Source organism: Danio rerio, chromosome 11 (genome assembly GCF_049306965.1).
Source record: "Danio rerio strain Tuebingen ecotype United States chromosome 11, GRCz12tu, whole genome shotgun sequence".
NCBI classification, from domain to species: Eukaryota; Metazoa; Chordata; class Actinopteri; order Cypriniformes; family Danionidae; genus Danio; species Danio rerio.
The window spans coordinates 6,826,665-6,848,890 of NC_133186.1; the positions used below are offsets into that span (position 1 = coordinate 6,826,665).

The window sequence follows — 22,226 nt, forward strand, 5'->3', positions numbered from 1 at the left end:
AATATAAACAATAAATTTATTTTAATGAAAAAAACATGCCGTCTCTGGCGCAACTTTCAATATATATATATATATATATATATATATATATATATATATATATATATATATATATATATATATATATATATATATATATATATATATATATGTTAGAGGCACACTAGATGCAGATGTTAAATATTTGCAATCAGAAATCCTGATATGTGTCGGGCAACCTGAAGCTGACAGAAAATGGTAGCATAACAAAGCCATACAGAACAAATAGAGAATGATTTGGAGAGCGGAGATGAAGAATCAGTTTGTTGATTTGTGGCAATTTATTTTTTCGTCCACAGTGCTTGTTCTAATGTGTTGAGAGATGTTGTGAGTTGGGTGTGTGTGTGTGTGTGTGTGTGTGTGTGTGTGTGTGTGTGTATATACAGTTGAAGTCAGAATTATTAGCCCCCTGAATTATTAGATTGTTTGTTTATTTTTTCCCCAGTTTCTATTTAATGAAGAGCAGATTTCTTCAACACATTTCTAAACATAATAGTTTTAATAACTCATTTCTAATAATGGATTTATTTTATCTTTACCATGATGACAGTAAATAATATTTTACTAGATATTTTTCAAGACACTTCTATATAGCTTAAAGTGACATTTAAAGGCTTAACTAGGTTAATTAGGGTAACAAGGCGAGTTAGGGTAATTAGGCAAGCTATTGTATAACGATGGTTTGTTCTGTAGACTATCGAGAAAAAAAAATAGCTTAAAAAGGCTTATAAATTTGTCCCTGAAATGGTGTTTAAAAAATTCAAACTGCTTTTATTCTAGCCGAAATAAAACAAATAAGGCTTTTTCCAGAAGAAAAAATATTATCAGACATACTGTGAAAACTTCCTTGCTCTGTTAAACAAACAGATATATATACACACACATACACACACACACACACACAGTGGGGAAAATAAGTATTCAACATGTCACCATTTTTTCTCAGAAAACATATTTCTACAGGTGCTGTTGACTTGAATTTTTCACCAGATGTTGATAACAACCAAAGAAATCCATATATGAAAATAAAAAAACTAATTAGTTTACAAATTAAGTTATCTGTAATAAAATAAAATGACACAGAAAAAAGTATTGAACACATGAAGAAAGAGAGGTGTAGAAAGGCAGTGAAAGCCCAGACAGCAGCTGAAATATCTCAGTAGTTATTTAGCTACCTCTGTCCTTCCTCATTGTAAATAAATATTAGCTGCTTCAATCCAACATCCACATTATCAGGATGATGAAGATGAAACCAGGGTGGACATTTCAGCAAGACAATGATACAAAACACAGCCAAAGAAACTCTAAAATGCTTTCAGAGAAAGAAAATCAAGCTGTAGAATGGCCCAGACAATCACCTGACTTGAATCCAATAGAAATCACAAAATAAAGATCAGATTTGACAGACGAGACCCACAGAACCATCAAGGTTTTTCAAGTGTTGAAAAAATCACACCCGAGCAATGCATGTGGCTTCATTCCCCACAGAGTCGTCTTTAAGCTGCCACAAGCAAGTCCTTGTGACTTGTGTTCCATGTACTTAATATTGTAATTAAAATTCATTATGCAGTAATAAAGTGTTAACCATAACTTTTGATTGCTTAAGTTTCATATATTTATATTAAAAGATTGAACTAACTACTGTTGTTTTGATTATTTTTAAAATGATGCAACACATTAAAGCATTGTTTATGTACACCCATAATAATACATTTAGCTTTATAATGCATTATTAATACAGGCCTCAAACAAAAGTGTTTTATTTTATGTCAAAATGATTAGAATATAAATAAAAGATCATATTGCGTGACAGTGTTATGTAAATGTCCTATTGTGAATTTATAAAACGTAATTTTCGATTATTACTGTGCATTGCTGAGAACTTAATTTGAGCAATTTTAAACATGATTTCAGGCAGCACGATGGCGCAGTGGATAGGACAATCACCTCACAGCAATAAGGTCGCTGGTTCAAGCCTCAGCTGGGTCAGTTGCCATTTCTGTGTGAAGTTTGCCTGTTCTCCCGGTGTTGGTGTGGGTTTCCTTTGGGTGCTCCGGTTTCCTTCACAGTACAAAGACATTCGGTATAGTTGAATTGAATAAACCAAATTGTCTGTAGTGTATGAGTGTGAATGGGTGTTTTTGGGTGTTTCCCAATACTGGCATGTGGTGGGAAGGACATTCGCTGCGCAAAAAATATGCTGGAATAGTTGGCGGTTCATTCCACTACGGCAACCTCTGAAATAGAAACTAAGCCGAAGGAAAAGGAATGAATGAACGACTGTATTCCTGGCAAATATTGTCCTACCCTGATATAGTATACATCAATGAAAAGATTATTTGGGTTTATTTTGAAAGTTTAAAGTTTCTAATCTACATTTATGACACATTAAAAAAAATTGTTTATGTGTTTATATAATACACCCATTATAATACATTTAGAATACCCCATTACTCCAGTTATGTGTGTTTCTCCATTTTCAATGCAGTCTCATAATAGCATCTTGCTGACTGAACCTTTTGATCTCTTTCCAAGCTCTCTCCATGAAGGAGCTCTTGGCAGTACTTTTAAAAAAGAGACCACACCGCAAATCCTATAATGTTTGTTTTGAACGCAGCGGGGATGTTTGCTTATACACCATGTGCTTTTGAGGGTTTTGATGGTGTTGTGAGTGTAAGCACAGGCTTTGTTTGCCTTAATGATGGTTAATGTTCAGACGGGTTAAAAGGCACTGGTGCCAGTACTAAATCTCTGAGCAAACAGGCTGGTGTTTGTTAATTAGTTGTAGAGTGCGATAAGGCAGGAAGCACAGTTGTTGTTCATATATAGGATTAGTGCATTAAACAAACCTGTAAAACTACTTTGTGGCATAACTTTTTGTTTGTTTGTACTACAAATGTAAATGAAACCAGGGACAAGTTTGATGGCGGGATATACAAATCCATCCATCCATCCAAACATCCATTCACCCATCCATATGTATAAACTCTTGTTCAAAATTAGCAATAATATATATAACTGAAAGGTTATATTCTCTTTGTTTTATAAATCTCATTTATTTTCCTCTAGCAGGCCAAATGTCAGAGAAATTAACCTGTTGTGTTTGTGCACTTGCGCACTACTGTGCCTTTGTCTCTATGAAAGTCTGGGCAATATGGTCAGGCTGATTGGATGAACATCTATGAATTGGACTGTTTTGCTGATTAAATCTGCATGGGTGAAACGTCAGTGTCTGAAAAGGTTCTTTCAACCTCATTTACATGCTTCGTTTTGAATTGGTTCCAGTTTCACCTTCTTACCGTCCCCTAAAACCAACATAGGCTCATTCTGAAAACGTAGCCCTATGTACGTTTCAGAAGATCACGAATTACGTAGCTAAACGAACGTATGGCTGCATTTTGTCTTAAACACGTACGCTACGGAGCGGTGTAATGCCGTTTCTTTTCAAGCTTACCAGCTGACCGCTTACCTTTGTGTGGATGGCTTTTCCACTCTTACCAATTTGTCAAGTGGATCACACTGTACGGCGGCATATTTGAGACACAGAGCGGAGTTGACTGAGACAACAGGGTTTGAGTCTGGCGAAGAATGGTTTCAGAAAGCTGGTAAGGAAGTAAATAACAGGGTGATAATGTGGTAAAATCTAAAAATGTGGGCAAGATCAGTTTTTCTTTTTCTGGATTGCTTTTAAAAACACTATCAGTTGGGTTAAGGCAAGAGGATGGCTGGGATTATCGGTCATTCAGTTAGTCAGAAAGTCGACAGCAGCTTCTGGTGGATTTATGTGAGAACACCAGGCACAAGTGGCACTCGCGAGAGAAATTTAAGATCTCAAAAAGCGTACACAGCAGCTTCTGGCGGATTTGTGAAAACAAAAATTTTAAAAAATAAATAAATACATAGCTCCTGAGACATATTTGGCACTCTCCAGAAATGTATAAAATAGTACATAATCAAAATGAGCCTGGGTTGTCTAAAACATTTACTGTATCATATTTCCAACCCAAGATAATTGGAGATACGTGCCCAATGTTACATTTCTGTAACCACAAATTAAATCTATGTCTAATATATCTATGAGGCTACAAATATGTCTATGGCGGTACATCTGCTTATTTTTGTTTTCACAAATGCACTGGAGGCCGAGCATTGAACATTTTGAATATGTTACTTGGGGATGATTTCTCAAATGTGCCATTTGCACAACATTTTTGTAAATCCACCAGAGGACACTGTGTGCGTTTCTGTGAATCTGTATGTCCCTCTCATGTACATCCATGAAAGAATCCGGTCAGCTTGTTGTGCATGATATATCAGCCTGCCACCGACTGAAACCCAACCAATAGTGTTTTCAAAAACAATATAGAAGAACATAGCTGTTGCGGCCTAAAACCACACTGTAAAACAAATCTGTAAATTAGCAGTTTTCTATTATTTGATTCATTTTTTGATTAAAAATTTTCCCCGTTTATTTATGCTTTTTAATTGCATTAGGAACCTTCGCCTTTCTTCCAACAACTTTTAACTTTTAGTTCTAAAAAGTGACTTTTATTAATGAGTTCATTTTTTGTTATTTTACAGTCCTAATTTTCTATTTATTATTTTAGTCTACTAAAATGTCAATAAAAGTCATTGTAGTTGAATTTTTCAACATCAAAAGTCGACAGAGCAAAGATCAAGGTCCCATAATGCAATTCACAACTGTGAATAAAGGAAATCACTTGTGAATTATATTATACAAAAAGTGTTCATTAACATACTTTTTTTTCTACTGTGCAGATAAAACAAAACCCGAATGGGGTTTGGAGTTTTGTTTTACCTGGTTTCTGGAATCATCCTTCACCGCACTCGAATAGCGTTCTGCTCCATATCCCAAGTGTGACATCGTACAAAAATTGATTTTTTTGAACGTTAAACAAAAATTGAAAATTGAACATTGATTGCACTAGAAAAAAAGACGTCCATAACTAGGTAAGCGGTCAGCAGTAGCATAAGAAGGAACTGAAGGTATCGGCTGTGTCATATTGCCCAGTAGTGTTTGTTTTACTCACATAATAAAGCCAGATGTTGCCCTGGGCATGTTTCATGGTTTCCAAAATTATAGCCCTGGGCACACATTACCAATGAGCTGTGTAGCATCTAGCTGTCTCTTTCTATCTATTCATCTGTCTGTCTATATTTGTCAATGATAATTGACTTTAGTTAACTAGTCTCAGCTTTACTGCCCCCTTTTCACAATGGAGAATCTGAAATAGGTATATTGCTATTTATTTTGTTTTACAAATGCACCAATCACCAAAAAGACCAAGTAATGTGAAACCTTTCACTTGCAGTACATGGCAATACACTCAAAACGGATTCTGATATAACTTTAAGTTCTAATATTTATATTTTATTTGAGCTTAATTTTTAAAAACAGAATTGCTTTTAGTACTTGGTCAACAGTAACAGCACTGGTCTAGATGTATTATATTTTAAATGACAATAACGCAGTGAGATGCAGGTAAGAATGTGCTGACTTCCTAGGAAGGTTATTTGCATATCAACATGCAAATAGATGCTATTGTGTATTTAACATTTGTCTTTCATGTCTTTATGATGGTCTCCATCTAAAGATTAGAGCTGCATTTCCCAAAACTTTTTAAGGCTATTCTATTATAAAGTTGTACCCTAAGCTGTACCTTACTGTTATGTGTTTCCCAAATTTTTCAAAGTTATGTACTTTTGTATGGTTGGTCTGGACCATAGCTGTACCTAATCACTGTTGACCATTCATTCCCCTGGTGGCCACCAATGATCAAAAAGCTTCTAAGTCTAAAGCAGGGGTCACCAACCTGTTCATAGAGAGCTACCTTCCTGCAGATTTCAGTTACAACCCTGATTAAACACACCTGTCTGTAATTATCAAGTGCTGCTTCAGGTCCTGATTAATTGGTTCAGGTTTGTTTGATCAGGAAGGCAGCTCTGCAGGAACAGGTTGGTGACCCCTGGTCCAAACAAATATAACAAATATAATTAAATGAATATAATATATAAGTTGTAATAGTTTAATTAGGCTACTTGAAGAGTTGTCCTGCAAAGATTAAACTTGCAATTACACTGATAATTGTAAGGCTTTAAAGCCTATTTAAAGGGAATGTTTTTGATGGGATGTTTGGTGGCAGCAGTACTGTGCTAAATCAAAGGTTGCCACCTCTGCAGAACCATTTATATGCGCATATGTAATCTGAAAAGACTTTAGTACTCTGGATACCAGGATAGAAGCTGCAATAATAATAATAATAATAATAATACTAATAATAACAATAAAAATTAATAATAATACTGGGGGCGACGCAGTGGCTCAGTAGGTAGTGCTGTCACCTCACAGCAAGAAGGTCGCTGGTTCGAGTCTCAGCAGGGTCAGTTGGCATTTCTGTGTGGAGTTTGCATGTTTTCCCTGCATTTGCATGGGTTTCCTCTGGGTGCTCCGGTTTCCCCCACAGTCCAAAGACATGCGGTACAGGTGAATTGGGTAGGCATCAGCTGCGTAAGACATGTGCTGGATAATTTTGCAGTTCATTCCACTGTGGCATCCCCGGATTAATAAAGGGACTCAGCCGAAAAGCCGAAAAGAAAATAAATGAATGAATAATACTGGGGTTGCACAGTGGCTCAGTGGTTAAAACCGTCGCTTTACAGCAAGTGGGTCACTGCTTCGAGTCTCGGCTTGATCAGTTTGTTCTCCTCATGTTCGCGTGGGTTTCCTCCAGGTGCTCCGGTTTCCCCCACAGTCCAAAGACATGTGGTATAGGTAAATTGGGTAAGCAAAATTGTCTATGTGTGTGTATGTAAGAATGTTTCCAGTACTGGGTTGGGGATGGATGCATCCTCTGCGTAAAACATTTGCTGGAATAGTTGGCGGTTCATTATGCTGTGGAAACCCCGGATAAATAAGGAACTAAGCCAAAGGAAAATAAAGGAATGAATAAATTAATAATAATTATAATAATATTAATAATAAAAATAATAATAATAATAATAACACAAGATAAAGAGATACTGCTTGTCTAAATTTGTTTAGACAAACATAATGAAGATCTTTCTCATGCCTCCTGAAATTCAGTTTAAGGTTCCCTTTTCTCTTTTTTCCCCACTACAGTTCCCACAGCAGTATGTGTTTAATATGTTGCTGTCTGTATGACCAATATGATCAATATGTATGACCATATCTTATAGCCTTATAATCATATATTACAGTGTTTTGCACATTTTCCATAAACATTTTCGTATGCTGCCTAAAAATACACTTTAGAGCAGTTTTAGCACAAACAGAATGCAAAATATTCAAAACAAGAGTTTCAGTCAAATTTCAGTCACCTGATATTAAAATCCCTTAACAGGAATTTAAAAGCAGCCAGCAGGTTATATTTAGAGTTATATTTCACTAATGATGGATTGAGTCTCAAGAGTAAGAAGAGAGTCTGTCACCATTATCAGTTGGAGTGCTATCTATCCAGCTATCCATCGGACTACACCTCCCACAATAACTTGCTCTTATTATACATGCACACCTGAAACTCATTATCCTGATTCTAGTACAGGGCACTGAAAATCGTTATGTAAACAAACACTCACGGCAGTTGCCCGTAACATTAAACAATTATATTTTGAATTTAAATAGTTTTTGTCTTGCATGTACATTAGTTTTACATTTGAATAGCCAAAATTACAAGTTTCAGTCTTTTAAATGTGATTAATCGTGATTAATAAAAAAAAGTGTGATTAATTAGTCAATTTTTTAATCGATTGACAGCACTAATATATATATATATATATATATATATATATATATATATATATAAAAAGCTGAGTCTGAGAGTTTTATTTATTTGATAGTTTTTTTTTCACATTTCTTGTTTGTGAAGGCTAAATACAAATAAAAAGTTAACATTCATTTTTGTACTGTTTTTATTTAAAGTTATAAGAAAAAAGTTATAAGTTCCTGGATGGTATTACAGACTTTGCAAATTCAATTTGCAGACATTTGTGGGTACAGACATCCATTGTGTGCGATCTTGTCTTGCCAGTTTTTCCTGGCTTTTTAATATTGTCCAAATCAATATCGAAATTATATCGTATCGACCGAAATTAAGAAATATATTGTGATATATAAATTTTTGCCATATCGTCCAGCCCTACAGTATACAATATACTTTGTAGACATTCTGTAAAATAAATTGCACAACTTAAAAGAAGTAATGCTAATCATAAGGATAAAAGATGGATCTCTGGAGAACAAAAATGACTGACTTTATTTTATATTTTTGCATTTATGGGGAAAAATGTTTGGTATGCGATATCTCTCCAGTATGGTTATGACAGATGTGAAATTGCCACTTGTGTGACTTTTGGTATATCAAATATAATTGTTTGAAAACACTGTGAGAGACATTTTGAAGTATTTTTAAAGTACTTTAAAATACTTGCTTGCACAAAAAAAAATTTTGTGTACATATTTTGCTGAAAACTTAATTTTGACATCAAGGTTGACATTTGCATGGAATTGCTCATATTCTTTTTAAAATAAACCTGTAATGAGATGTTAAGAGTAAACAATTGCTTCAGCGTAAATAAATGTAGCTGGTAGTATAGCTGTACTGTATTATAAGACATCCTCAATGCTGAAAGAAATTGCTTTCTCTTACCATGCTGCTTTTCCCTAAATGTCATTCAACCCTATTAATCATTTACAATCCAATTGGTTCTTTTGTTCATCCTGCCCTTTTCTTTTTCCAGACATTTTTTTGAACTCTGCCTAAAAGGGCAGAAGAACTGTCTTCTCTTTTCTGAAGGAAATGGAGGAGTTGTGTGCAGTGAGAGGCCTGTTTCTCAAACCACACACTCTCTTGTTCCTCTGCTTTTGTTGTCGTCTGGGCTGACCACTTCTCTCGCTTTTCGTCAGGTCCTATTTGCTTCTTTCACAACAGAAGTGCACTGAAAAGGCTTCTTCTTTTCTCTCTCTCTCTCTCTCTCTCTCTCTCTCTCATAAAAAATATCTAAATTTGAACACGTTTCTTGAGAAATTTGAGGAAAATTCATAGAAAAATGTGATGTTTTGCTAAAGCAATTAAATAAATAAATAAAATTGGTAACACTTGACAATAAGGTTCATTAGTTAATACATTTACTAACATGAACTTATCATTAACAACACATGTACAGCATTTCTTAATCATAATTGAACATTTACTAATGCATTATTAACATCCAAGTCCATGATTGTTAACATTAGTTGATGCACCATGAGTTAACATGAACTAACAATAAACTACTGTATTTTCATTAACGAACATTAACTAGCATGAACAAATACAGTAGTAAATGTATTGTTCATTGTTTGTTCATGTTAGTAAATGCATTAATTAACATTAACTAATGAACCTTATTGTAAAGTGTGACCATAAAATTTAACTACTTTTCTTTCTTTCTTCCTTCATCTTTCAGTTTAGTTCCTGATTTATCTGGGGTTGCCACAGTGGAATGAACTGCCAAGTTCTGGCATCTGTTTATTTATTTTTATGCAGCGCACCCAAAGTTCTTTCTTTCTTTCTTTCTTTCTTTCTTTCTTTCTTTCTTTCTTTCTTTCTTTCTTTCGTTCGTTCACTCGTTTGTTCGTTCTGTCATTTGTTCGTTCATTTGTCTGTTCTGTCTGTCATTTGTTTGTTCATTCATTCTATCTTTCATTTTTTGTTTGTTTTGTCTTTCTTTTTGTTGTTCTGTCTGTCTGTCATTTGTTTGTTTTTTTTCTTTCTTTTTTTTGTTCGTATACTTTCTTTCTTTTGTTTTGTTTGTTCTGTCTGTCTGTTATTCATTCTTCTGTTTTCATTCTTTCATTTGTTCTTTCCTTCCTTCCTTAATTCCTTTGTTCTGGTCTGTCTGTCTGTCTGTCTCTGTCTTTAGTTTGTTAATATTGTACACCAGTTTCCACACATCAAGAGTAATGCAACGGTTATTAATCATTTTGAGTGCTTGTATCAGTTGATAATAACATCATGTTAATTAAATGAATACATGGTTATTTATTTCAAATGCAATGTTTTAGCTGCATTTTGAAATGGGATCAGTTTGATGTTTAATTGTATTCTATTGAAAAGGTGATCTTAGTTCAGTGAACAAAGTTTCTTTCACTTGTGTGTGTTGTATCCAAGCATTTGAAAAAAAAGTTAAGAGTTTTGCAAAAGCGTACAATTTTAGCAGTGGTTGTGAATTTTGTGTCTAGAGTTTTAAAAATTGACTCCAGAGTTCTGAAATTTGTGGCAAAACCATTGTAAAACCTGTAAATGGAGACAGGCAGTGAGAAAAAAAAATGACAGTAAAGCTAAATTAGTTCAGTGTATCCACGGTCTGTACTGTTCCCTCTACACTTATGTATAAACCATAATGAAACCTGTAAAATATATTTTAAACAGCAATATTTATTGATTGTTAAGGATTGTTTATTGAAACGATATGCATCTTGTGTGCTGGTGATCTAAACTTGTGTTCCTGTAGTATTTGTATGATAAAAGAATTATGTGAACCAATGATCCTGCAAATGCAGGACTTCTTTAAACAACTGAATGCAGCATGCAGAGTTTTGGACACTGGAGAGCCTGTGTTAAAAGTAGTGAGTGTTTAGAGTTTTGTATCTAGAGTTTTGAAAATTGACATCAAAGTTTCGAAATCCGTGGCAAAAAAAAAGTGAAAAAAAAGAAAAACCTGTATAATGTGACCAATAATTTTAATAGTTACATTACTATTAGTTATTTTAAACATAGTAAGTCACCATGAAGTCAAGACTTTATTATTATATAATAATAATAAATAGATATATATTATATATCTTAATTAATATATTATAATATATATATATATATATATATATATATATATATATATATATATATATATATATATATATATATATATATATATATGATAATATATTATTATAAATATAGTAATACATTTTATTTATTTATTTATTTATTATTTTATTTTTTATTTTTATAAGGCTCACTTTTTTTATTTTAATATATTTTATATGGGGCGACACTGTGGCTCAGGAGTTAGCACTGTCGCCCAACAGCAAGAAGGTCGCTGATTCAAGCCCCAGCTGGGTCAGTTGGCGTTTCTGTGCGGAGTGTGCATGCTCTCCCCGTGTTGGTGTGGATTTTCTCCTGGTGCTCCGGTTTCCACCACAGTCCAAAGACATGCGCTTTACGTGAATTGAATAAACTAAATTGGCCATAGTGTATGTGTGTGGATTAGGGGTTGCAGCTGGAAGGGCATCCGCTGTGTAAAACATATGCTGGTTAAGTTGGCGGTTCATTCCACTGTGGCAACCCCTGATGAATAAAGGGACTGAGCTGAAGGAAAATTAATGAGTGAATGAATATTTTATAAGTTGTTATTATTGATGCAAAATGTAAATTATGCAGTGTTTTTGCAGTACTTTTTCACCAAAACTAGTTAAGATTTATATATGTTAAGAGTTACTTGTAATTTATGCATCCAAAATTAACAAACTTTCATTAAAGCACATGATAAAAAAATGATAATGAATTTCATTTTATGGTTGTATTGCAAAATACTGTCCACATTTTCCACATCGTACAAATCATAGGGCCCTAAAATTAGATTCTCTGGTCTGCATTATTTATTACTTGGACTACCAGTGGTGTGAAAGTAACTTGGAAGACTATCTTGGGTTAAAGCTGGTAGAGTTTAATGTTGGTATGTTTAATAAAAATCATGTTTTGGCTGACAAAAGGAACAAAAACCTAATTTACCAAAATAATAAATGCAACTATTTTAACATTGTCTGCATTATTTTCCCATATCACCAGAGGGCAGCATTTAAAAAAAAACGTTTTACATAATACACTAGTCCTTTAAGAGTAAATTAATATAAAGAATACCTTTGATTCAATTATTATCCCTGATTTGTTGTTCATTTGTTCTGAATCTATGGCTTATTTTCTTCATAAGAGTTTGGCAGAGCAGTTTATCAGCCAGAAAGGATTTATGATAAGGTAGCATGTAGGTTGTGTCACATAACACAAGGCCTGTACCAGTGCAGAAAATGGAGCTTTTCTTCTCATATCTGGCTGATAATTGAAACGATGATGAAAGCTTTTACAGCATTTGCTTGGTTAGGGTCAGCATGTCATCAGTAACACACTGGGACAGAATCCAGATTTATCTGAAGTGGGGGGATGGGACAAACACTGCCTCACGACCGTAGCAGATGGCTTGACGGTACAAAACAAATGGTCCAGCCGGACTTCTCCATGACAGAAGCAACGTCCACCTGTTCTCCAATGCACAAAATCATCAGTTTGTAGTTTTTCCCAGGAGAAAATGCAGACCACAGAATCACAATGCGAGAAAAAAAAGAAAAGTAATGCTCACAGGTCTCTTTAGCAGAGGCGAGGTATGAGTGTCTGGCTCATGGTGTTATTGTTAGACTGCCTGAGAAGGTATAGAAGAATGTGTTTCTACGGTGATGGCCTTGAACAGGACTTTTTTTCTGGTGGGATATGACTGGGAAAAGTCTTTTGTTATACATTCCTGTCAAGGCTCAGGAAGCTTGTTTGTGACCTCATCCAAGACATTTTTTCGGAAGTGGTTATAGAGAAACTCTACAGTGCTAATGTGTTTCGGGTGGTTGCTAGGGGTGTGGCTCTGTGGTTGTTAGGTTATTGCTTAAAAGAGCCCACACAAGGGTAATAGACATGTCTCCAGCTATTACAGCACATGCAAAGGCCTGTTCACGCCAACGCAAATGTTCAGAATGAAAATGCTTTCTGATTATGTATGCAATAAGTCTGGGTGAGAATGCAAATAGAGTAGTGATGGGAGGTTTGGATCATTTTACTGACTCGGATCTTTGAGTCTCGTTCATCAAGTTGAACGAATCTTTTTTCGAGTCATTTCGTTCATTTGGTTCAATTTGCCAAAATATTATTAAAATGTTACGAATTGCTTCCAAACACATCTACAACTAGCCCAAAAGGTTGACTGCACGACAAATAAGTCATAAATAGAATATTATAAAAGGAGAAAATAATAATTCAATGTTTACCTGCTCTTTTGTCTGTGAAGGTATTGTTGTCTCTTTGCTCAGCTCACCTCTTTATGTCTTCAAATGTCAGGGGTTCATTCACGTTACACTGACAGTCACATATAATCTTAATCAATGCACAGTCTAAGCTGATAGGAGCCATGATCGTTCGCTTATCACGTGACAGAATGACTCAAACGCGAGGACTCGAGAGATGAACGGTTCAATTCTTTTTCCGGCTCTAAACGCGTATGATTGGCCCGTGATGAACGAGTGACTCAGACCCGATAGAGGACTCGAGAGGTGAGCGGATCAATTCTTTTTCCGCCTCTAAATGCATATGATTGGCTTCTGCCAATGTGATGAAGACTTGAAATTAACGATACTGCACAAATGTGCGTATGCGAGGATGAACGAATCACTCCCTGAGAGGACTCGTAGTTCCCGAGTCATATTGAAGATTTGTTCAAAATGAACGAATCGTTCATGAACGACCCATCACTAAAATAGAGTAGTACTGTGCTTAACTTTTTTTGTTTTTTACATCCACCACTCACTTTAAAGTAGGGGTTTTCAAACTTTTAGGACACACACCCCCCCAAGATATTCCAATTTCACTCGCCATTCCCCTCCCCCAAACTCCCCCTTTATGACCACAGTGTACCCATCTTCTGATAGCTACTTCCAGCAGGATAATATGTCATGTCATAAAGCGGGAATCATCTCAGACTGGCTTCTTGAACATAACAATGAGTTCACTGTACTCAAATGGCCTCCACAGTCACCAGATCTCAATCCAATAAAGCACCTTTGGGATGTGGGGGAATGGGAGATTTGCATTATAGATGTGCAGCCGACAAATCTGCAGCAACTGCAAGATGCTATCATGTCAATATGGACCAAAATCTATGAGAGATATTTCCAGTACCTTGTTAAATCTATGCCATGAAGGATTAAGGCAGTTCTGAAGGCATACACTGTACACATACAGACATACAGCGTAGGAAAATGCTGTCTCTTAATATACAAGATATCTTATCAATGGCTGGGAAAGAGTTAAAATACGCCTTAGGGTCAACCAGGATGTGAACCCACACTACAGGAAATAACCGGGGCTATAAAAATAAACAGAAAGCTCCAGTGTTACAAATGTTACCACCCAGGTCTTGATCGTGATATCTTCGCAACGATTCCAGGCTGAACATGATGAGAAAGCTGCTGGTGACCCTGGTTGGATAGTGAAATGATGTTGTTCAGCAGGAAAGTCAAGAAGCTCCGTCTTTGCCAGCTTTTCCTGCAGATTATCTTTCATCCATGCTGAGACGTCCCCCAGGCGTACTTAAATCCATTCAGCTACCATTAGATCATCTGGTTGAAATGAAAAATAAAGCCGTGTGTAATCATCACAGCAACAGGTGCAGCTGAAACCATGTGCCTGAACGATGGCTCTCAATCACGTGGTTGAGATGGAGAACAGGAGGGGTCCAACAACTGATCCCTGGGGAACCCCAGTGACCATCTGATGAGTTTTGAAATCCACACAATTCCAGACCTGTGAAGTAAGACTCAAACCAGTGACGTGCAGTATGTGTAAGGGACAGATCTTATAATTCACAGTTGCAGATAAATCCAGCAGAATCCCGTATGATAATCAGGGATAAGCTTTTGCCATTTGCTATAGTCACTAATGCAGTGTCATATTGTCCCAGCAAAATTCATGTGGCTCAAATCCGGCCCACACCAGACACTTACTTCCGGACCACATACTGAATGATGGCTCTAGAGCGGTCCGCTCCTGTTTATCAGATCTGGGGCACAAATAAGCCAAAGCAATACCACATCAGCCAGAAGTCAACCAACTGAACCAGAACTGACCCTATTCTGGGCCACAATTTGCTTTTATTCTGGCCCAAATCTGGCCTATTACTTCTAATGACGGATTAAACATTGGTAAACATCACTGATTTATATTATTTCATCACAGGTTGTGCCTCACTTCATTTTGTTTGCTGTAATGAACAAACATTTCAAGCAAAGTTCTTAAACGTTACAACAGCCCAAAAGAACATTTATATTAAGTGGTTCAGGGCTATGAACCCAACTAAAGCAAACACTTTTCTCCATGATGGTGACTTTAGTCTATGTGGTCCACATATGTTTTAGGATAACTGAGCCACACTTGCCATATCTCCTCTGGGCCGCTTTAGGCTCACAGCCACATTAGCTAGAGCTAACTGTTCCAAATATTTGCCAAAAGTGGCCCACATTTGTTTTAGGATAATTGGGCCCCAGTTGTCATATCTTCTCTGGGCCACTATAGGCTCAAATCCACATTAGCCAGAGCTTACTGTGCCGAATATTCAACAAAAGTGGCCCACATATGTTTTAAGATAACTGGGCCACATTTACCATATCTCCTCTTGGCCGCTTTAGGCTCACAGCCACATTAGCCACACCTAACTGTTCCAAATATTTGCCAAAAGTGGCCCACATTTGTTTTAGGATAACTGGGCCACATTTGTCATATCTTCTCTGGGCCACTATAGGCTTAAATCCACATTAGCCAGAGCTTACTGTGCCAAATATTCACCAAAATTGACCCACACATGTCTTAAGAAAACTGGGCCACATTTGCCATATCTTCTTGGCCACTACAGGCTAACGGCTGCATTAGAAAGAATTTACTGTGCCGAATATTTGCCAAAAGTGGCCCACATATGTTTTAAGATAACTGGGACACATTTACCATATCTCCTCTGGGCCGCTTTAGGCTCACAGCCACATTAGCCAAAGCTAACTGTTCCAAATATTTGCCAAAAGTGACCCACATTTGTTTTAGTATAACTGGGCCACACTTGTCATATCTTCTCTGGGCCACTATAGGCTCAAATTCACATTAGCCAGAGCTTACTGTGCCGAATATTCGCCTAAAGTGGCCCACATATGTCTTAAGATAACTGGGCAACATTTGCCTTATTTTTTCTGGGCCACATTAGGCTCACAGCCGCAATAGCCAGAGCTTACTGTGCCAAATATATGCCAAAAGTGGCCCACATATGTCTTTAGATAACTGGGCCACGTTTGCACCTACACGTGTGAGCCACTTTAGGTTTAGACCCAGATTACTCTTAAATGACTATGCCACTATTTTGCCAACTGTGGTCCACATTTGTCCTCTGTCATTTGGGCCAAATTTATAATTTTCTACATGGGCCACATTGGGCTCACATTCAGATTACATTTTGCCATAAGTGCCAAATCTTTGCCTTAAATGGCCCATATATGAATTTGAATCTTTGGCCCCCTTTGCCATTGTACAGGTGGGCCACTTCAGGCTTACATTCATTTTGTCTGGGCCGAAGGAATACAACCAGTGCGGAACAACTGCCTACAGTGGCCCACATTCGTATGCTATCTAGGTGTATATAGCTACTTTTGAAACCAATTTGATTTACATCCAGCTTGCAATTATGTTTTAGCACAGACTATACATATAGCTTCCAACCTGTTTAATGAAGGTTTCCTAATGTTTACCCAAGCCTGCTTGAATGTGGTAGGATAGGAAGTATACCTTGTGAAAAGAGATGTTTGATGGTAGATGAGTAAAAGTAATGGCTTGAAGAAGACATGAGAGAATGAGGTCAAGAGGGCAAGTTATAGGATGACCCGCAAGGAGATTATTACTGCCTATACAGTAAAACATTACAAAACATTCTGTGATATGTTATATAATATATGATGAGGGGGAGATTACTTCTGCCTCAGTGACTAGACAGAAGGTTATGCTGTATACATGTAAACAGATTGTATGTTTTTCAGCCACTTATCTTTATTTTTTGGTACAGAAGTCATTTGAAAGTAGCTAGATTGCTTTTGGTCTAGCTTTCTGTAAGCTCCCCTATCCCTCATTTCCATCTCAGTAAAAGTAGATGGGCTAGTTTGTTATTTGCTTTGACAGACACTCCCACGGCGTGTAAACAAAGACATTATTATGTTAGCATTGATAATATGACCTTAATAAAAGCAATCAAATGTTTTTGTTAAGCATATTTAAGAATGAGATGATCAAACATTGCGTGTCAAGTGACACTGAAGGTGTGAGAAGATTAAAGATGGACATGAAACGTGGGATTGTTTATACTTTGTCCCAGAAGACGGGAAATTGTGGCAGTTCATCAAATGTGTGGTTGCAAATCAGACTTAAGATATGTGAAACCTAAACATGATCTGAATACAACTGATGAATGACAATGAACATAAAGTGTGGTTCTACTAAACATACATTTGCTTGCATTTGCCTAGACAATGAAAGCCGTACAGGAAACAAAACATAAGTTCACATATTAAAAACCCAAGTTGAAAACATTTACGGTGCACATTTAAAACACCAATTAAATGTAAGCTTCTGGTCCATTTTCACACTCAGAAAATCAAAGAAGCTCATTGGCTCTTGATCGAGAAAAGTGTTCCCCTTACAGAGTGAACCAGGATAGTACAGATTTGCTCTGTATCTCACACAAAACTATCAGTCAAATATAAAAAAAAATGCAACAAAGGCTCATTGTGAATACGTACCCCTGTATACATTGTTGAAGAGCGTGAATTATGTAGCCAGAGGTATGTATGACTTAATTTCGCCTTTAAAATGAAAGCCACGAGGTGGTATGATGCCGCACACTCAAAAAAATGATATGTTGGCGTTAATTAACTTTTTTTTGTCCACTGGTTCCACGTAACCGAGTTAAGTTACCTTTAAGAAAGAATATTAATTTTAGTGAACTTAAGTTAGTTACATAAAGGTAATATAATGTTGTTTAGTTCAATCAACATAACATTTATAATTTAGCTTTAATCAATGTAGTTATTTAAATTCAATTATTCTAAAATTGATATTGTTATGTTTAACCAAATAAAAAAAACAGTTTCCGTTTCATTGAGTTTATTCAATAGCATTTTTACAGTTTTACACATTTTCCAGCAATAAAATGATTATCAAAATCCAAATTCTGTCTTTATCTCTATCTTCACTTATTACAATAAGTTAAAATATTAATACTATTAAAATAATAGTAATACAAGTATGAAGCAAATTGAAAACAATAAATGATTTTAAAAATATGCTTACAAAAACATCATAAAATACACTTTTCAAAATAATACTTTTCATGTATTACAAAAACATTCAAAACTAATATTCTGCCTTCAAATGATTTATCAAAAATATACTTAGAAAAATTAAGTCGTCTTTTGTAAACTATACTGTACCTTCTTTACACTGAAAAAGCAGATAACACTTCAGTTGTTCAAAGAAAGATTAACATTTTAAAGCAAAGTAACACGATTAGCACTACACCATAAATTAGACCAACCATCACAGAACATGCAATAGCTACACACATTCATCTCTCTGACACTTGCACCATTTATGCACATTTGCACCAGACACTTTCTTACAACCACTCCCTATATCTAAAAAACAAAAAACAAAACATTGTGCATGAAGTCTGCTTCACACAGGTGTGTGGGCTTGACAAACCACATGTAGAAGCATTCTTAATTCTTAAAATTTTTTGTATAATTAGCACATCTTGGGTGTATCGCCTCTTCTTGTTGATTTGCTGAATGTGTCCTCAATTGTAAGTCACTTTAGACAAAAGAGTCTGCTAAATGTTAATGTAACTACTGTAGATTCATAAGGTGGTGTTGCACATCAAGGTTTGCGCTTCATCATGCCCCGCATCCTAAAAAAGTCAGGTAAAAAAATAAAACATTTACCAACAGATCAAAGGAGAAAGGAGGAATTGGTTTAAGAGGAAAATAAAAAATGTTTAAAAAAATAAAATAAAATAGCTTACCATGTACTCCCTCACTTAGGGGCTTTGAGGATGCATTCACACCTTTTTTTCCACTGGTGATGTTCTAAATGACATGAAATGACAATTAGTAATTTACTAAATAATTAGTAGTTAAAATTACTAGTAATTTTTACTGTACATCATTTTAATGTGTGTATAGGCATCTAAAGGCATAGTACCAGGATGATCCACAGTCTCCTCAGCCAGATCTGGGACTTTAGAGGTTGAGCTGTAAACCTGTGAGGGAGAAAATAGATGTGAGTGAGCAAAGATTTAAAATAATAAAATATAATAATATAAATAGCAAACTACTAAACTTAAAAATTTAAACGTGTTAGATGACCAAACAAATAAGCTTACATTACATATGTCATCATGCTAGATGTCATCCTATTTAAGTGTCACATATGCTTGTCAAGATTTTTTTTTTTAAGTTAACAGGCTTGAATACAATTAGATAATAAATAACAATGTGCCAACACCACATTTTAATTAATATTATGTAAGTTAGTAAAACTGGCATTCAAACTCGACAAACTGCTTGACACTCATTTAAAATAAAGACTATCAAATAAAAAAAAATCAAATCACTTTTATTGTCACATTATCAGCAGCACGTGTGCTATGATGAGTGAAAAGCTTAGACTATTCTAACATGACTATTCCTTACTACCGTTTGTAATTTTATTTTGGGGGAGTTAATATATACCAAGTATAAAATTTCACAGGAATGCAAAACAAACTATACATTTATCTGTCTGTAGAGTGGAAAAGACACAGGGAACATGGCAATTTCATAGCAATACTATACACAAACACAACATAGTATTACAAGAGAGTAGATTTATGATTCATGTTGTCACAGCCTCAGTATAAATACATAAAAAGTAAAAAAAAATCTCACCTGTGTGTCCACATTGGGGAAAGCTTTGTGCACGTTCTCAATTTGTACTGTAATCTTCATCTTTTGATTCCCATAATATGGCGCCGAGCTGAGAGTGATCGTTGTGGTTTGAATCTTCTTACTTCCTGTGTTTTTTTGAAACTGCGCATGTGCAGATATTACTCCACCTATTGACCAAAATGCAGTACTGCAGAAGCAACACAACTCCCTTGCATTCATGTTACATAAGCAAGCTATTTAAATGTGAAAACTTACTTTTTCTAATTTTTTCCAACACAACACTTTTATGTTTAATGCACAAACATAAGCGAATTGTTTAATTTAAACATAGGTACATTCTTTGGACCAACTAAAGCCATAATTCATTTTTTTGAGTGCAGACGGCTACTGTTTCTTTTCACGCTACTAGCTGACCGCTTACCTCCTTGCTGATAGCTTTTCCGCTTTTACCAGTTTGCTCAGTAGCTTACCCTGTACATCAGTGGAAACAGAGAGGAGTTGACCATGATGATAGGGTACAAGTCTTGCGAAGAACGCTCCCAGAAGGCAGGTTAAATAAAAGGCAAAAAATAAATAAACAAGTAAATAACAGGGTGAAAATGTGGTAAAAAAAATAGGCTGCCGTGAGGGCTTTTCTTTTTTTGGATTGCTTCTAAAACCACTATCGGTCCAATTTAGGTAAGGGGGTAATCAGGTCAATTGGTGCCTTTGAAAACACTATCAGTTGGGTTTATTTTACTATGGGGGGGGGGGGGGGTGGGGGGGGGGGGTGATAAGTCAGTCAGTCAACAGCAGCCTCTGGTGGTTTTACGCGAGAACAGCAGGCACAAATGGCACTCTTGAGAGAAATTTTAGATCTGAAAAGGCGTACACAGTGACCTCTAGTGGTTTCCCGTAAACAAAAACTGAAACAAATGTACCTCCTGGGACGTATTTCACACTGCCTAGAAATGTATACAGGTGTATGTATCAATAATAATCAAAACAGGTGGTAGAGTTCAGGTATAAAAAACATACTCTATATTATTATTATTATTATTACTGTTATTATTATTATTATAAAAATTAAAAATAGTGCATTGATAGAAGTATAATAAAAAATATCTGTAGTCAGTATTTTGTATTTGAAGGTGTACATTTATAATAATGTGTACATTTAAGTATTTCAATACAACCAAATTGTATGTTTTAGCAACAATCAAAACATGCATACATATATATGTTTTGTAGCTTTAAATGCTACACGCTAATACCTCCATGTCATAGACATCTCTGGACTCCATTTACTAGGGCATGTGTATCAGTAAAAATCAGCTGTAAAAGCTTCAGTCGTAATTACCTCTTTTTGTAAGTGTATTAATTAAGATCGATAACTTCAGAATAATGAAATAAATCTCTAATCAACAACCAAATCAATGCTTGTGTAAGCAGTGCAGTGTAATTGAAAAATTTGCATAACATATTTTTTTTCTCCGCCGTTCCCAGTCAGCTATTCTCACAAATTCTGCCCTGTGCCCTCACAATCCCCCTAGGCTCCCGAACACAATTTCCCTCACGCATAAGAAATAAGCCAGCAGCTTTGTACAGTATTCTCATGTCATCTACTGGGCAATAAAGTTTTTAAACAATATGATGATCTAATTTTTTATCTCTTACCTTATTTACATTATTTACATAATAATTTACTCACTTTTCTAATGTCGGGAATGGCAGCAAATGTGTACATCTTTAGAACTTGAGTATGAGAAATAGTGAGGAAATGTTCATGATTGGGTGAACTAGCAAGTTGGAGCTAAATTCAGCAGGACACCGGCCCTCCAGGACCCCAGTACAGGAGTTTGGACAGCCCTGCTCTATAGGATCCTTCACACTTTGCACTGACTTTATTAGTGGAACTTGTGGGTTTTCCTCTGCAGAGATGACTGTCTGTGTTCCAGATTGATGCCTGTGTATGCTGGTGGTAACATCATGGTTTGTTTTGATATGCATCATCCACCTCTGTGGATCACGCGGTGTCTCAAGAGTCTGCAGTTTTCTGTGGGTTAACCAGGGTTTAAATGCTATAATATGCACTAGAACACTAGAGCAGATGCATGGAGGCTTTGAAAGGAGGCTTTTGTTGGTTTCAGGTTTAGATCTTCTCCGCCCCAGGTGCTGTATCTTGTACCCTATTCCTTCTGACCAGAGTGTTTCTCTAAATCTTTTTTTTCTTCTGAAAGGCAATCTCTGGGGTCTGAGGGTTTTTTTGTTCTCTGTTATTCTTCGTTTGTTTGTTTCTTCATGGGATCCATATGTGAGAGACCCCCCGAAAAATCAGCAGACTCATGAAAACAGACTGCTG

General features: G+C 35.8%; 1 protein-coding gene and 1 long non-coding RNA gene across 4 annotated transcripts in view; one reads left to right on the top strand and one right to left on the bottom strand.

The window, feature by feature from the left end:
* The window catches only part of pde4cb (phosphodiesterase 4C, cAMP-specific b), a 135,963-nt gene that overhangs the window by 55,250 nt on the left and 58,487 nt on the right, over positions 1 to 22,226 (top strand). The window lies entirely within an intron of this gene.
* Positions 18,049 to 20,014, bottom strand: LOC141376516 (uncharacterized). Its single transcript, XR_012386954.1, has 4 exons — positions 19,886 to 20,014; positions 19,161 to 19,218; positions 18,982 to 19,045; positions 18,049 to 18,867 (listed from the first exon to the last, which is right to left on the bottom strand). It is a non-coding gene; the product is annotated as an uncharacterized lncRNA (long non-coding RNA).